The following is a 17,836-nucleotide window of genomic DNA, read 5'->3' on the forward strand; positions in this document are numbered from 1 at the left end:
CCCTGCTGGAATGATCTAAAGGTCTCTGGGCTTGTGAGACTCTATAAGATGCTGCCAGTTCTTCTATTTCCCTGGTGGAATGATCTAAAGGTCTCTGGGCTTGTGAGACTCTATAAGATGCTGCCAGTACTTCTATTTCCCTGGTGGAATGATCTAAAGGTCTCTGGGCTTGTGAGATGCTATAAGATGCTGCCAGTACTTCTATTTCCCTGGTGGAATGATCTAAAGGTCTCTGGGCTTGTGAGACTCTATAAGATGCTGCCAGTACTTCTGTTTCCCTGGTGGAATGATCTAAAGCTCTCTGGGCTTGTGAGATTCTATAATAATGCTGCCAGTACTTCTGTTTCCCTGGTGGAATGATCTAAAGCTCTCTGGGCTTGTGAGATTCTATAATAATGCTGCCAGTACTTCTATTTCCCTGGTGGAATGATCTAAAGCTCTCTGGGCTTGTGAGACTCTATAAGAATGCTGCCAGTACTTCTATTTCCCTGGTGGAATGATCTAAAGGTCTCTGGGCTTGTGAGATTCTATAAGAATGCTGCCAGTACTTCTATTTCCCTGGTGGAATGATCTAAAGGTCTCTGGGCTTGTTAGATGCTATAAGAATGCTGCCAGTACTTCTATTTCCCTGGTGGAATGATCTAAAGCTCTCTGGGCTTGTGAGATTCTATAAGATGCTGCCAGTACTTCTATTTCTCTGCTGGAATGATCTAAAGGTCTCTGGGCTTGTGAGACTCTATAAGATGCTGCCAGTTCTTCTATTTCCCTGGTGGAATGATCTAAAGGTCTCTGGGCTTGTGAGACTCTATAAGATGCTGCCAGTACTTCTATTTCCCTGGTGGAATGATCTAAAGGTCTCTGGGCTTGTGAGATGCTATAAGATGCTGCCAGTACTTCTATTTCCCTGGTGGAATGATCTAAAGGTCTCTGGGCTTGTGAGACTCTATAAGATGCTGCCAGTACTTCTGTTTCCCTGGTGGAATGATCTAAAGCTCTCTGGGCTTGTGAGATTCTATAATAATGCTGCCAGTACTTCTGTTTCCCTGGTGGAATGATCTAAAGCTCTCTGGGCTTGTGAGATTCTATAATAATGCTGCCAGTACTTCTATTTCCCTGGTGGAATGATCTAAAGCTCTCTGGGCTTGTGAGATGCTATAAGAATGCTGCCAGTACTTGTATTTCCCTGGTGCACTGATCTAAACCTCTGGGCTTGTGAGATTCTATAAGAATGCTGCCAGTACTTCTATTTCCCTGGTGGAATGATCTAAAGCTCTCAGGGCTTGTGAGATTCTATAAGAATGCTGCCAGTACTTATGTTTCCCTGCTGGAATGATCTAAAGCTCTCTGGGCTTGTGAGATTCTATAAGATGCTGCCAGTACTTCTATTTCCATGCTGGAATGATTTAAAGGTCTCTGGGCTTGTGAGATGCTATAAGAATGCTGCCAGTACTTCTATTTCCCTGGTGCAATGATCTAAAGCTCTCTGGGCAGGTGAGACTCTATAAGATGCTGCCAGTACTTCTGTTTCCCTGGTGGATTGATCTAAAGCTCTCTGGGCTTGTGAGACTCTATAAGAATGCTGCCAGTACTTCTGTTTCCCTGGTGCAATGATCTAAAGCTCTCTGGGCTTGTGAGATTCTATAAGATGCTGCCAGTACTTCTATTTCCCTGCTGGAATGATCTAAAGGTCTCTGGGCTTGTGAGACTCTATAAGATGCTGCCAGTTCTTCTATTTCCCTGGTGGAATGATCTAAAGGTCTCTGGGCTTGTGAGACTCTATAAGATGCTGCCAGTACTTCTATTTCCCTGGTGGAATGATCTAAAGGTCTCTGGGCTTGTGAGATGCTATAAGATGCTGCCAGTACTTCTATTTCCCTGGTGGAATGATCTAAAGGTCTCTGGGCTTGTGAGACTCTATAAGATGCTGCCAGTACTTCTGTTTCCCTGGTGGAATGATCTAAAGCTCTCTGGGCTTGTGAGATTCTATAATAATGCTGCCAGTACTTCTGTTTCCCTGGTGGAATGATCTAAAGCTCTCTGGGCTTGTGAGATTCTATAATAATGCTGCCAGTACTTCTATTTCCCTGGTGGAATGATCTAAAGCTCTCTGGGCTTGTGAGACTCTATAAGAATGCTGCCAGTACTTCTATTTCCCTGGTGGAATGATCTAAAGGTCTCTGGGCTTGTGAGATTCTATAAGAATGCTGCCAGTACTTCTATTTCCCTGGTGGAATGATCTAAAGGTCTCTGGGCTTGTTAGATGCTATAAGAATGCTGCCAGTACTTCTATTTCCCTGGTGGAATGATCTAAAGCTCTCTGGGCTTGTGAGATTCTATAAGATGCTGCCAGTACTTCTATTTCTCTGCTGGAATGATCTAAAGGTCTCTGGGCTTGTGAGACTCTATAAGATGCTGCCAGTTCTTCTATTTCCCTGGTGGAATGATCTAAAGGTCTCTGGGCTTGTGAGACTCTATAAGATGCTGCCAGTACTTCTATTTCCCTGGTGGAATGATCTAAAGGTCTCTGGGCTTGTGAGATGCTATAAGATGCTGCCAGTACTTCTATTTCCCTGGTGGAATGATCTAAAGGTCTCTGGGCTTGTGAGACTCTATAAGATGCTGCCAGTACTTCTGTTTCCCTGGTGGAATGATCTAAAGCTCTCTGGGCTTGTGAGATTCTATAATAATGCTGCCAGTACTTCTGTTTCCCTGGTGGAATGATCTAAAGCTCTCTGGGCTTGTGAGATTCTATAATAATGCTGCCAGTACTTCTATTTCCCTGGTGGAATGATCTAAAGCTCTCTGGGCTTGTGAGATGCTATAAGAATGCTGCCAGTACTTGTATTTCCCTGGTGCACTGATCTAAACCTCTGGGCTTGTGAGATTCTATAAGAATGCTGCCAGTACTTCTATTTCCCTGGTGGAATGATCTAAAGCTCTCAGGGCTTGTGAGATTCTATAAGAATGCTGCCAGTACTTATGTTTCCCTGCTGGAATGATCTAAAGCTCTCTGGGCTTGTGAGATTCTATAAGATGCTGCCAGTACTTCTATTTCCATGCTGGAATGATTTAAAGGTCTCTGGGCTTGTGAGATGCTATAAGAATGCTGCCAGTACTTCTATTTCCCTGGTGCAATGATCTAAAGCTCTCTGGGCAGGTGAGACTCTATAAGATGCTGCCAGTACTTCTGTTTCCCTGGTGGATTGATCTAAAGCTCTCTGGGCTTGTGAGACTCTATAAGAATGCTGCCAGTACTTCTGTTTCCCTGGTGCAATGATCTAAAGCTCTCTGGGCTTGTGAGATTCTATAAGATGCTGCCAGTACTTCTGTTTCCCTGGTGGATTGATCTAAAGCTCTCTGGGCTTGTGAGACTCTATAAGAATGCTGCCAGTACTTCTATGTCCCTGGTGGAATGATCTAAAGCTGTCTGGGCAGGTGAGACTCTATAAGAATGCTGCCAGTACTTCTGTTTCCCTGGTGCAATGATCTAAAGCTCTCTGGGCTTGTGAGATTCTATAAGAATGCTGCCAGTACTTCTGTTTCCCTGGTGGAATGATCTAAAGCTCTCTGGGCTTGCGAGACTCTATAAGAATGCTGCCAGTACTTCTGTTTCCCTGGTGCAATGATCTAAATATCTCTGAGCAGGTGAGATTCTATAAGAATGCTGCCAGTACTTCTATTTCCCTGGTGGAATGATCTAAAGCTCTCTGGGCATGTGAGACTCTATAAGAATGCTGCCAGTACTTCTGTTTCCCTGGTGGAATGATCTAAAGGTCTCTGGGCTTGTGAGACTCTATAAGATGCTGCCAGTACTTCCATTTCCCTGGTGGAATGATCTAAAGCTCTCTGGGCTTGTGAGACTCCATGAGAATGCTGCCAGTACTTCTATTTCCCTGGTGGAATGATCTAAAGCTCTCTGGGCAGGTGAGACTCTATAAGATGCTGCCAGTACTTCTGTTTCCCTGGTGGAATGATCTAAAGCTCTCTGGGCAGGTTAGACTCTATAAGAATGCTGCCAGTACTTCTGTTTCCCTGGTGGAATTATCTAAAGGTCTCTGGAGCTGGTGAGATTCTATAAGAATGCTGCCAGTACTTCTATTTCCCTGGTGGAATGATCTAAATCTCTCTGGGCAGGTGAGACTCTATAGGAATGCTGCCAGTACTTATGTTGCCCTGGTGGAATGATCTAAAGCTCTCTGGGCTTGTGAGATGCTATAAGAATGCTGCCAGTACTTCTATTTCCCTGGTGGAATGATCTAAAGCTCTCTGGGCTTGTGAGATTCTATAAGAATGCTGCCAGTACCTCTATTTCCCTGGTGCAATTATCTAAAGGTCTCTGGGCTGGTGAGATTCTATAAGATGCTGCCAGTACTTCTATTTCCCTGGTGGAATTATCTAAAGCTCTCTGGAGCTGGTGAGATGCTATAAGAATGCTGCCAGTACTTCTGTTTCCCTGGTGGAATGATCTAAAGGTCTCTTGGCTTGTGAGACTCTATAAGAATGCTGCCAGTACTTCTGTTTCCCTGGTGGAATGATCTAAAGGTCTCTTGGCTTGTGAGACTCTATAAGAATGCTGCCAGTACTTTTATTTCCCTGGTGGAATGATCTAAAGTTCTCTTGGCTTGTGAGAATCTATAAGAATGCTGCCAGTACTTCTGTTTCCCTGGTGGAATGATCTAAAGGTCTCTTGGCTTGTGAGACTCTATAAGAATGCTGCCAGTACTTCTGTTTCCCTGGTGGAATGATCTAAAGGTCTCTTGGCTTGTGAGACTCTATAAGAATGCTGCCAGTACTTCTGTTTCCCTGGTGGAATGATCTAAAGGTCTCTGGGCTTGTGAGACTCTATAAGAATGCTGCCAGTACTTTTATTTCCCTGGTGGAATGATCTAAAGGTCTCTGGGCTTGTGAGACTCTATAAGAATGCTGCCAGTACTTTTATTTCCCTAGTGGAATTATCTAAAGGTCTCTGGGCAGGTAAGACTCTATAAGATGCTGCCAGTACTTCTATTTCCCTGGTGGAATGATCTAAAGCTCTCTGGGCTTGTGAGACTCTATAAGAATGCTGCCAGTACTTCTGTTTCCCTGGTGGAATGATCTAAAGGTCTCTGGGCTTGTGAGACTCTTTAAGAATGCTGCCAGTACTTTTATTTCCCTAGTGGAATTATCTAAAGGTCTCTGGGCAGGTGAGACTCCATAAGATGCTGCCAGTACTTCTGTTTCCCTGGTGGAATGATCTAAAGCTCTCTGGGCAGGTGAGATTCTATAAGATGCTGCCAGTACTTCTGTTTCCCTGGTGCACTGATCTAAAGCTCTCTGGGCAGGTGAGACTCTATAAGATGCTGCCAGTACTTCTGTTTCCCTGGTGGAATGATCTAAAGCTCTCTGGGCTGGTGAGATGCTATAAGATGCTGCCAGTACTTCTATTTCCCTGGTGGAATGATCTAAAGCTCTCTGGGCAGGTGAGACTCTATAAGAATGCTGCCAGTACTTTTATTTCCCTAGTGGAATGATCTAAAGCCCTCTGACCCAGGCCCGTTTGAAACATATATATACAAATGCTAGTGGTGGTTGTTGGAGGGGGTGTGGAGAGAGAGGCACTATGTCACATGTGTGGTGGCAATGTAGGATACTTGGAACTTTTTGGTCACAGGTTGAATCGAGTTTTCGCATCATCTTAAGGGAAGACTTTGTATTAGAGCCCATTACCACATTACTAAACCTTAGACCCACTGGGATGTGTACTTTTAGATGGAATCTATTGGTAATAGGCATGAATAGTGCTAGAACATTAATCGCAAGGAAGTGAAAATCTATCCTCCCCCCTTCAAAGACGGAGTAGATTTAATATACTTCGACACTCATGTCCCAAGAGCAACGTGTTTATTTCAGAAAGGGGACTCTCCATAAATTTTATGATGTCAAATTATTTAGGGATTCCCTGATAGAGAGCTTAGATTCTAGGGAGACCCAGTAATCTACTTTTCTTCTATGGCTTTCTCCTCTCTGCCCTTTAGCTTTCTATACTTTCTTTTTCTGCTTTCCCTCCTTCATTTTTTTATTTTTGGGATTATCTCTACATATGTGACCGGACTTGACCATACTATAATGTAATAAAATTATTGTACACTTAGTATTAGGATTGTGACTAAGTTATGTTGGTTATGTTATGTTCTCTATCTGGAATAATCAATTGAACTTGGAACTGAATAAGAAGATAATTACTCCGGCCATGTCACCTCAGATTAGAGTTATTATATTAAATGTTTGGCCCAGTTAATAGTAGGCTTGGGTAAAAAAGGACGGTATAGATGTCACTCTAATTCATAATATATATTAGATTGATTGTATGTATAAGTGTATGTACGATGTTACAATTTATGTACACTCGATGCACGAAAATAAAACCGATTCGTACTTATAAGTAAAAAATAAAATGGGCGTTCCATGGGCGTATATAATCCCTGATTTTCGCACTAAAGTTCGCACAATTTTCACTTATAACCCTAATAGAAAAACACATGCATACAAAAATATAGGTGGCTGTAAGATGCTATACACAGAAAGCAGTGAAATGGGATTTATATTGGCTGCGCTCCCTGCTCACTTCTAACTTTACTCTACGGAGCAAAATGTCCCTTTCCAGCAAACTCCAGCAAGCGCCATTACTTTCAATAGGAGACATCTCGCCACTTGCAGGGACCACCCCTTTTCTACAATAATTCCAGCAGGGCAGCCATTGTGATGATCTGCGAGAAAAAAAATATCTGAAATAGCGACGTTTAGATAATCAGACCCTTTCTGTTTCTATATTTGTATTTATTTCTCTCTGTAATTATAAATATTGCATATGATATAGATTTTTACATAAGACCATTTTATTGAAGAACTGCACTGCATGGAATGATTAGAAACATATAATAATAATAATAATGTGACATTTTTATTTACACAAATGCACAATGTTACAAATGTTTGCTCTGATTTTTATTAGATTTCAGAACATTTTGCTTTTGTGGAGATACTTTTCAATAATTCAGGACTTAACAGCTTTAAAGCTAATTGACAATAATGGCTGAATAATGCAGCTTTAATTGAAGATTTCTTTTTGAAGGAGTCAATCAGGAGCAGAGGGAATAGTAAAAGATCCAGAGGTACCTTTATTTTCAAGGCTTCTCGGACACAGATTAATCACATTTAATATCTACCTGTAAATAATTTATAGCCTTAAATTCCAGTTGTTTGTATTTCATAAGTACAACCAAACCAGAAAGTATAGCCTTTATAGAGGTAGCGACTGTAGTATTTTATCATATTTGTCTGTGAATGTCAGTTTGTGTGTGAGATATTGTGTTTGTGTGTATGTGTCATTCTGTTTATGTGTGTATCATATGTGTATGCATGTGTCATTGTGCTTTTGTGTGTATTATTGTGTTTGTGTGTATGTGTCATTCTGTTTATGTGTGTATTATATGTGTATGCATGTGTCATTGTGCTTTTGTGTATTGGATGTGTATTATTGTGTTTATGTGTCATTCTGTTTATGTGTGTATCATATGTGTATGCATGTGTCATTGTGCTTTTGTGTGTATTATTGTGTTTGTGTGTATGTGTCATTCTGTTTATGTGTGTATCATATGTGTATGCATGTGTCATTGTGCTTTTGTGTGTATTATTGTGTTTGTGTGTATGTGTCATTCTGTTTATGTGTGTATCATATGTGTATGCATGTGTCATTGTGCTTTTGTGCATTTTGTGTGTATTATTGTGTTTGTGTGTATGTGTCATTCTGTTTATGTGTGTATTCTATGTGTATGCATGTGTGATTGTGCTTTTGTGTATTTTATGCATATTATTGTGTTTGTGTGTATGTGTCATTCTGTTTATGTGTGTATTATATGTGTATGCATGTGTCATTGTGCTTTTGTGCATTTTGTGTGTATTATTGTGTTTGTGTGTATGTGTCATTCTGTTTATGTGTGTATTATATGTGTATGCATGTGTCATTGTGCTTTTGTGTGTATTATTGTGTTTGTGTGTATGTGTCATTCTGTTTATGTGTGTATTATATGTGTATGCATGTGTCATTGTGCTTTTGTGTATTGGATGTGTATTATTGTGTTTGTGTGTATGTGTCATTCTGTTTATGTGTGTATTATATGTGTATGCATGTGTCATTGTGCTTTTGTGTATTGGATGTGTATTATTGTGTTTGTGTGTATGTGTCATTCTGTTTATGTGTGTATTATACGTGTATGCATGTGTCATTGTGCTTTTGTGTGTATTATTGTGTTTGTGTGTATGTGTCATTCTGTTTATGTGTGTATTATATGTGTATGCATGTGTCATTGTGCTTTTGTGTATTGGATGTGTATTATTGTGTTTATGTGTCATTCTGTTTATGTGTGTATTATATGTGTATGCATGTGTCATTGTGCTTTTGTGTGTATTATTGTGTTTGTGTGTATGTGTCATTCTGTTTATGTGTGTATTATAAGTGTATGCATGTGTCATTGTGCTTTTGTGTATTTTGTGTGTATTATTGTGTTTGTGTGTATGTGTCATTCTGTTTATGTGTGTATTATATGTGTATGCATGTGTCATTGTGCTTTTGTGTGTATTATTGTGTTTGTGTGTATGTGTCATTCTGTTTATGTGTGTATTATATGTGTATGCATGTGTCATTGTGCTTTTGTGTATTGGATGTGTATTATTGTGTTTATGTGTCATTCTGTTTATGTGTGTATTATATGTGTATGCATGTGTCATTGTGCTTTTGTGTGTATTATTGTGTTTGTGTGTATGGGTCATTCTGTTTATGTGTGTATTATATGTGTATGCATGTGTCATTGTGCTTTTGTGTGTATTATTGTGTATGTGTCATTCTGTTTATGTGTGTATTATATGTGTATGCATGTGTCATTGTGCTTTTGTGTATTTTGTGTGTGAGATATTGTGTTTGTGTGTATGTGTTTCTGTTTATGTGTGTATCATGTGTATGCATGTGTCATTGTGCTTTTGTGTATTGGATGTGTATTATTGTGTTTATGTGTCATTCTGTTTATGTGTGTATCATATGTGTATGCATGTGTCATTGTGCTTTTGTGTGTATTATTGTGTTTGTGTGTATGTGTCATTCTGTTTATGTGTGTATTATATGTGTATGCATGTGTCATTGTGCTTTTGTGTGTATTATTGTGTTTGTGTGTATGTGTCATTCTGTTTATGTGTGTATTATATGTGTATGCATGTGTCATTGTGCTTTTGTCTATTTTATGTGTATTATTGTGTGTGTGTGTCATTCTGTTTATGTGTGTATTATATGTGTATGCATGTGTCATTGTGCTTTTGTGTATTTTATGTGTATTATTGTGTGTGTGTGTCATTCTGTTTATGTGTGTATCATATGTGTATGCATGTGTCATTGTGCTTTTGTGTGTATTATTGTGTGTGTGTGTCATTCTGTTTATGTGTGTATTATATGTGTATGCATGTGTCATTGTGCTTTTGTGTATATTATTGTGTATGTGTCATTCTGTTTATGTGTGTATTATATGTGTATGCATGTGTCATTGTGCTTTTGTGTATTTTATGTGTATTATTGTGTGTGTGTGTGTGTCATTCTGTTTATGTGTGTATTATATGTGTATGCATGTGTCATTGTGCTTTTGTGTATTTTATGTGTATTATTGTGTGTATGCATGTGTCATTGTGCTTTTGTGTGTATTATTGTGTTTGTGTTTATGTGTCATTCTGTTTATGTGTGTATTATAAGTGTATGCATGTGTCATTGTGCTTTTGTGTATTTTGTGTGTATTATTGTGTTTGTGTGAATTTGTGTGTATGTATGTTTGTGTAATTGTATATGTGTGTAGATATCGCATGTGCATTAATGTATTCCCCCATAGAAGTCAATAGAGCAAAAAAAGTAAAGAAAAAACGTAACACCATACTCGCAAGCAAATCCGATCGCATATTCTCTAGTGTGCTAACCTGGCATCAAAAAAATATTTCACATTCCAATGTTTTTCACATAGAAGAATATGTTCTATTTATTCTTAAATATATATTTTTTATATATATATGGTATTTTGGTAAATTAATCTCTATACCTATATATGTATACATGATTATCTATAGGTATAGATATATACAGATATGTGTATATATATATATATATAGGAATATCTAATTAGAAATGAATAGAACATATTCTGCTATGTGAAGAACATTGGAATGTGAAATATTTACAGTAAATTCACACTGTAACACCTTATTACATATGAATATTACAGAGATACACTTTTTCATGTTTTCATCTACTTAACTGCAAAGGGCTACAATGCTGTATATACGTATATGTCTTTATATGTATACATATATTTTTATGTGTTTATATGTGCATATACAGTATGTCTGTAAATACATATATACACATATAAATACATAGATACCTCTGTACACACACACATACATATATACACCTATAAATACATAGATACCTCTGTACACACACACATACATATATACACCTATAAATACATAGATACCTCTGTACACACACACATACATATATACACATATAAATACATAGATACCTCTGTACACACACACATACATATCTACACATATAAATAAATAGATACCTCTGTACACACACACATACATATATACACATATAAATACATAGATACCTCTGTACACACACATACATATATACACCTATAAATACATAGATACCTCTGTACACACACACATACATATATACACCTATAAATATATAGATACCTCTGTACACACACACATACATATATACACATATAAATACATAGATACCTCTGTACACACACACATTCATATATACACATATAAATACATAGATACCTCTGTACACACACACATACATATATACACCTATAAATATATAGATAGTGATACCTCTGTACACACACACATACATATATACACATATAAATACATAGATACCTCTGTACACACACACACATACATATATACACATATAAATACATAGATACCTCTGTACACACACACATACATATATACACCTATAAATACATAGATACCTCTGTACACACACACATACATATATACACCTATAAATATATCGATACCTCTGTACACACACACATACATATATACACATATAAATACATAGATACCTCTGTACACACACACATACATATATACACATATAAATAAATAGATACCTCTGTACACACACATACATATATACATACACATACATATTTTGACATGTATATGTATATATCTCTATGTTAAAGCACTTTGCCTAACTTTCACCTAGATTACGAGTTTTGCGTTAGAGGCTATGCGGTGCTAACAAGCAGTTTATGCTCACCGCTCACTTACAGAAAGCGCTGGTATTACGGGTTTTTACAAACCAGACAAGTGAGCGTTGAGCAAAATTTAGCTCATTGCCGTACTCCAATACCAGCGCTGCTTACGTTAGCGGTGAGCTGGTGTAACGTACTCGTGCCCGATTTCCCATAGGAATCAACGGGGAGAGCCGGCTGAAAAAAGTCTAACACCTGCAAAAAAGCAGCGTAAAACTCCTTAACGCAGCCCCATTGATTCCTATGGGGAAATACAATTTATGTCTACACCTAACACCCTAACATGAACCCCGAGTCTAAACACCCCTAATCTTACACCTATTAACCCCTAATCTGCCGCCCCGACATCGCCGACACCTGCATTATATTATTGACCCCTAATCTGCCGCCCCCGACATCGCCGACACCTGCATTATATTAATAACCCCTAATCTGCCGCTCCGGACACCGCTGCCACCTACATTATACTTATGAACCCCTAATCTGCTGCTCCCAACATTGCCGACACCTACATTATATTTATTAACCCCTAATCTGCCGCCCCCAATGTCGCTGCCACCTACCTACACTTATTAACCCCTAATCTGCCACCCCAACGTCGATACCACTATAATAAACATATTAACCCCTAAACCGCCACACCCCCGCATCGCAAACATTAGTTAAAGATTATTAACCCCTAATCTGCCGTCCCTAACATTGCCTCCACCTACCTACATTTATTAACTCCTAATCTGCCGCCCCCAACGTCGCCGCCACTATTCTAAATTTATTAACCCCTAAACCTAAGTCTAACCCTAACCCTAACTCCCCCTAACTTAAATATAATTTAAATAAATCTAAATAAAATTACTATAATTAACTAAATTATTCCTATTTAAAACTAAATTCTTACCTATAAAATAAAACCTAAGCTAGCTACAATATAACCAATAGTTACATTGTATCTATTTTATGGTTTATTTTTATTTTACAGACAAGTTTGTATTTATTTTAACTAGGTAGAATAGTTACTAAATAGTTATTAACTGTTTAATAAACTACCTAGCTAAAATAAATAAAAAAGTACCTGTAAAATAAAACCTAACCTAAGTTACAATAACACCTAACACTACTCTATAATTAAATTAATTCCCTAAATTAAATACAATTAAATAAAATTAGCTAAAGTACAACCCCCACTAAATTACAGAAAATAATAAACAAATTACAAGATTTTTAAACTAATTACACCTAATCTAATCCCCCTAACAAAATAAAAAAGCCCCCCCCCAAAATAGAAAAAAACCCTACCCTACACTAAACTACAAATAGCCTTTAAAAGGGCCTTTTGCGGGGCATTGCCCCAAAGTAATCAGCTCTTTTACCTGTAAAAAAAATTACAAATCCCCCCCAACATTAAAACCCACCACCCACACAACCAACCGTACTCTAAAACCCACCCAATACCCCCTTAAAAAAACCTAACACTAACCCCTTGAAGATCACCTTACCGGGAGAAATTTTCATCCAACCGGGCCAAAGTCCTCAACGAATCCGGCAGAAGTGGTCCTCCAGACGGGCAGAAGTCTTCATCCAGACGGCATCTTCTATCTTCATCCATCCAGCGCAGAGCGGGTCCATCTTCAAGACATTCGACGCGGAGCATCCTCTTCTTTCCACAGCGACTGAAGAATGAAGGTACCTTTAAGTGACGTCATCCAAGATGGCGTCCCTTCAATTCCGATTGGCTGATAGAATTCTATCAGCCAATCGGAATTAAGGTAGAAAAAATCCTATTGGCTGATGCAAGCAGGCAATAGGATTGATCTGGCATTCTATTGGCTGATTGAAACAGACAATAGAATTCCAGCTCAATCCTATTGGCTGATTGGATCAGCCAATAGGATTGAAGTTCAATCCTATTGGCTGATTGCATCAGCTAATCAGATTTTTTCCACCTTAATTCCTATTGACTGATAGAATTCTATCAGCCAATCGGAATCTAAGGGATGCCATCTTGGATGACGTCACTTAAAGGAACTTTCATTCTTCAGTCGCCGTGGAAAGAAGAGGATGCTCTGCGTCGGATGTCTTGAAGATGGACCCGCTCCGCGCCGGATGGATGAAGATAGAAGATGCCGTCTGGAGGAAGACTTCTGCCCGTCTGGAGGACCACTTCTGCCGGCTTCGTTGAGGACTTCGGCCCAGTTGAATGAAGACTTCTCCCGGTAAGGTGATCTTCAAGGGGTTAGTGTTAGGTTTTTTTAAGGGGGTATTGAGTGGGTTTTAGAGTAGGGTTGGTTGGGTGGGTGGTGGGTTTTAATGTTGGGGGGATTTGTGATTTTTTTTACAGGTAAAAGAGCTGATTACTTTGGGGCAATGCCCCACAAAAGGCCCTTTTAAGGGCTATTTGTAAATTAGTGTAGGGTAGGGCTTTTTTATTTTTTTTTGGGGGGGGGGCTTTTTTATTTTGTTAGGGGGATTAGATTAGGTGTAATTAGTTTGTAATTTGTTTATTATTTTCTGTAATTTAGTGTTTTTTTATTTTGTACTTTAGCTAATTTTATTTAATTGTATTTAGTTTAGGGAATTAATTTAATTATAGTGTAGTGTTAGGTGTTAGTGTAACTTAGGTTAGGATTTATTTTACAGGTCAATTTGTCTTTATTTTAGCTAGGTAGTTATTGAATAGTTAATAACTGTTAAATAAATACAAAGTTGCCTGTAAAATAAAAATAAACCCTAAGCTAGCTACAATGTAACTATTAGTTATATTGTAGCTAGCTTAGGGTTTATTTTACAGGTAAGTATTTAGTTTTAAATAGGAATTATTTAGTTAATTATAGTAATTTTATTGAAATTATATTTAAGTTAGGGGGGTTAGGGTTAGACTTAGATTTAGGGGTTAATAACTTTAGTATAGTGGCGGCGACGTTGGGGGCAGCAGATTAGGGGTTAATAATATTTAACCGATGTTTGCGAAGCGGGAGTGCGGGAGTTTAGGGGTTAATATATTTATTATAGTGGCGGCAATATCCGGTTCAGCAGATTAGGGGTTAAAAATATTATTTATTTTAGTGTTCGCGATGTGGGAGGGCCTCGGTTTAGGGGTTAATAGGTAGTTTATGGGTGTTAGTGTACTTTTTAGCACTTTAGTTAAGAGTTTTATGCTATGGTGTTGTAGTGTAAAACTCTTAACTACTGACTTTAAAATGCGGTACCAGTCTTGACAGGAGAGGGTCTACTGCTCACTTTTTGTCAGACTCGTAATACTGGCGCTATGCAAGTCCCATTGGAAAAAGAGGATACGCAATTTATGTAAGTGGATTTGTGGTATTTTCAAGTCGGGCCAAAAAAATGAGCGGTACACCTGTACCTGCAAGACTTATAATACCAGCGGGCGTTAAAAAGCAGCGTTGGGACCGGCCAACGCTGCTTTTTAAGCCTAACGCTCGTAATCTAGCCGTTTGTTTTACTAACACCTGAGACATCATATTTATAAACCCTTTTAACTTTTTGTGCAATATTGTTTTAAACATTTTTTATTAGACAGTGTTATTATGAGAGAAACTTACTTTTCAATGTGTTTTGTGACACTTTTTTTTTTTGCAAAACAGTTAACGAGAGCTCTGGGCATGCGCTCTCCTGTCGCGTATTAACTTCAATTGCGCTCAAGCGATTGTGTTTATTTTCAACTTGTAATATGAGTGATAAACCTGACGCACACAAACACCTGTGATAAACCCCATTTGCTTGCGTGTAACTGTTAGCGTGCCACTCGTAATCTGGACCACAGTTTGATATTACATATTAATGTGCACTGTACTTTTAGTGGGTAGTGCAGTGCAGTATAGCCTGCTCATCGCGCACATATTACAAATATTTTCACCTTACTGCTTGCATTTTTGTGCATACAACTGAGTTTACCTCAGTATGTGGTCATGGAAAGAAGTTAATATTCTACAATTTTTCACAACTTGTACTTATCTCAATCATGAAAGGTTAATTTTGACTTCTGTATCTTGGTCAAGGGTATAATGACCCACAGAAATCTTCAGGGTCAGAGCAAGCATCCTAGCATAATGTGTAGTAATAGAGGAGGATGGTCAAGTTCATAGGTAAGATACAGACATGGCGGGTATCTTATGAGCTGCATTGTTTTAAATATCTAGAAGTCATCTTTTGAGGGGCTACTTCATGAATGAGCCAAATAAGATTTGGTGATCATCATAGGAGTAAGCCCCTCCTATCTCATATTCAGTTTGTTAGAGTTTGCTTTAGCAACCAGTAAAACCAGAAGAGACCACTTTATCTATGTCAGAGGTTTGTGAATAAGTCAGGTGAAGCTTACAGGCCCTTTCTGTGAACAATATCTTTAGACTTTTAGCCTTTGTACATATCCGTGTTATAAAAGACTAACAATTCTCATTTAAACTGTCCAGTTTTACAAAAGTTTAACAAACAATGCAAGCAGCGCACCTGCTTCTACACACGGATCAACAAGCAATTGCCGAAAGGGAATCCTGGAAAACAAACAGAGGCCCGCGTCACTAAAACTCAAAACATCACAGTTTGGTCACAGAGTTGCACAAGGGACAGAAAGACCAAAATGTAAAATGCTCATGGGTGTATTTCAATGTTAAATAAAGGCAATTTGCAATATACTTTCATTAAGTATTCTTCTATAAAATTGTATTACTGGGTTTCAGCAGCATACGCACATATGCTGTGAGTGCCACGTGCACCAGCATTCAAATATTACACCTTCTCAGTCAGCAGTGGCTTATATGACACAACTTAAGTGTTCTCTGAGCAGGATAAGGGTTTGTAGCTGGATCCTCTAGTCATATATTGCATACGTGCGTATGTTGCTGAAACACAAATAACTGTTGCTAGTAACATTAATGGAAATATATTGCAAAAGTACTTCTGTTTAACACTGAAATTGTCACATCTCCAGGCACGGCTTACTGAAGGTTGGGTGCTGGAGTGTGGCCGGTGCCACGCTGCTTGTGAGGCTATTGTCATGAGGCACACGGTTCTTAGTGGAGCCAATCATGTATATATGTTTCTTTCATATGGGTGGCGAGAGTCCACAAGCTAGTTACTGATGGGATATACATTTCTACCAGGAGGGGGCAAAGTTTCCCAAACCTCAAATGCCTACCCAGATAGCAAGGATAACTTGCCACAAACTTGTAGCTAACTTTTGCTGTCGGTATAACTTGCTGCAAGTTTTCACTGGCAAGTGTGTTTACTTGCATCATAATTGCAGCAAAAGTTCTAGTTGACACTTTTTCAACTTGCAGCAAGTTTGCCTGGCAAGTCTCTAGCAAGAGAATTTCTGGCAAGTCAACTGCAAGAGCTCTGCAAGTTTGTTGCCAATTTCTGGCAAGTCAACTGCAAGAGCTCTGCAAGTTTGTTGTCAATTTCTGGCAAGTCAACTGCAAGAGCTCTGCAAGTTTGTTGTCAATTTCTGGCAAGTTAACAGCAAGAGCTCTGCAAGTTAATTGTAAATTTCTGACAAGTCAATAGCAAGAGCTCTGCAAGTCTGCTGCAAATTTCTGACAAGTCAACAGCAATAGTCCTTCAAGTCTGCAGCAAATCTCTGACAATTTAACAGCAAGAGCCCTTCAAGTCTACTGCAAAAGCTCTGCAAGTCTGTTACTAATCTCTAGCAAGTCAACCGCAAGAATACTGCAAATATTTAGCATATCTCTGGCACATATATCACAATTAAGAGCAGTGTCTGCCACAAGAGCACTACAAATTTACTATTATTTACAAATTAATAATAAAATGTTTTTTCCTGCAAAAGTTTATCTATGTAAGTTGTTTGTATGAATTTAATTGATCTTAAAGTTGTATCCATGCGTTATCTGAGGTAATATATAATCATATATAAAACTAATATTATGACAGGTAATATATTTGACAGGTAATATATTAAAGGGACACTAAACCCACATTTTTTCTTTCATGATTCAGACAAAGCATGCAATTTTAAGCAAATTTCTAATTTACTCATATTATCAAATTTTTTCCGTTTTCTTCCTATTTTTATTCAAAAAAGCAGGAAAGTTCAAGAGTCGGCCCATTTTTGGTTCAGCAGAAGGGTAGCGCTTGCTGATTGGTGGCTAAATGTAGCTACCAATCAGCAAGCGCTACCCAGGTGCTAAAACAAAAATGGGCCGGCTCCTAATCTTACATTTCTGCTTTTTCAAATATAGATAGCAAGAGAACGAAGAAAAAATGATAATAGGAGTACATTAGAAAACTGCTTAAAATTGCATACTCTATCTGAATCATAAAAGCAAAACAATGGGTTTAGTATTCTTTAAGTTGAATACTTGATGTATTCTTATATTAGAGTTATATTATAACACTAATATCATTATCTCAGTTACAGTATGGCCCCTTTTTACAGCACACCCCTTTAAGGCATTCCACTTATAAATCAGTCTTCAGTTCTGCCCATGGTT

Source organism: Bombina bombina, chromosome 1 (assembly GCF_027579735.1).
Source record: "Bombina bombina isolate aBomBom1 chromosome 1, aBomBom1.pri, whole genome shotgun sequence".
NCBI lineage: Eukaryota > Metazoa > Chordata > Amphibia > Anura > Bombinatoridae > Bombina > Bombina bombina.